This window comes from Dipodomys merriami, unplaced genomic scaffold (genome assembly GCF_024711535.1).
Source record: "Dipodomys merriami isolate MVZ:Mamm:240054 unplaced genomic scaffold, mDipMer1.0.p SCAF_55, whole genome shotgun sequence".
In the NCBI taxonomy this organism is placed as follows: Eukaryota; Metazoa; Chordata; class Mammalia; order Rodentia; family Heteromyidae; genus Dipodomys; species Dipodomys merriami.
This window is the reverse complement of record NW_027206124.1, coordinates 9,233,918-9,234,313: the sequence shown is the minus strand read 5'-3', so window position 1 is coordinate 9,234,313 and position 396 is coordinate 9,233,918. Positions and strand designations below refer to the sequence as shown.

Here is a 396-nt window from a genome sequence, read left to right as displayed (position 1 = left end):
GTTATGACCCCACCCTGTCTGGAGACTGACTACAAAGCCGTTCACCTTGCTCCTTCTAATTGAAATCTCTCCGCCTGGGCTACCATCCCAGACCTTCCTTCACAAACCCTGGAACTGGCAATTCTCAGAGGTTTGAGAATGAAATTATCGAGATCCAGAGAAGATAATTTCCCCTTCCCAAGTGCAGAAAACACAGCGAAGAGTCCCTTTTTTAATTTCAAAAAAAAAAAAAAAATCTCCACAACATTTCTGTGTCTTTGGCTTTTCTTTGGTAAACTACAGTGGCATGTGTTTTTGTTTTAGAAAGCAGAGATGCCTTGCTGTGCCCAGTGTAAGGAGAGAAAATGAAATAAAATAAAAAGAGGGCTTTTTTTTTAAAGCCCTCTTTTTATTTTT

The 396-nt window shown here is 39.6% G+C and overlaps 1 pseudogene; it reads left to right on the top strand.

Annotated features, from left to right (window-relative positions):
• The first annotated feature begins 294 nt into the window (after positions 1-294).
• On the top strand, positions 295-396 carry LOC138811948 (U6atac minor spliceosomal RNA; annotated as a pseudogene).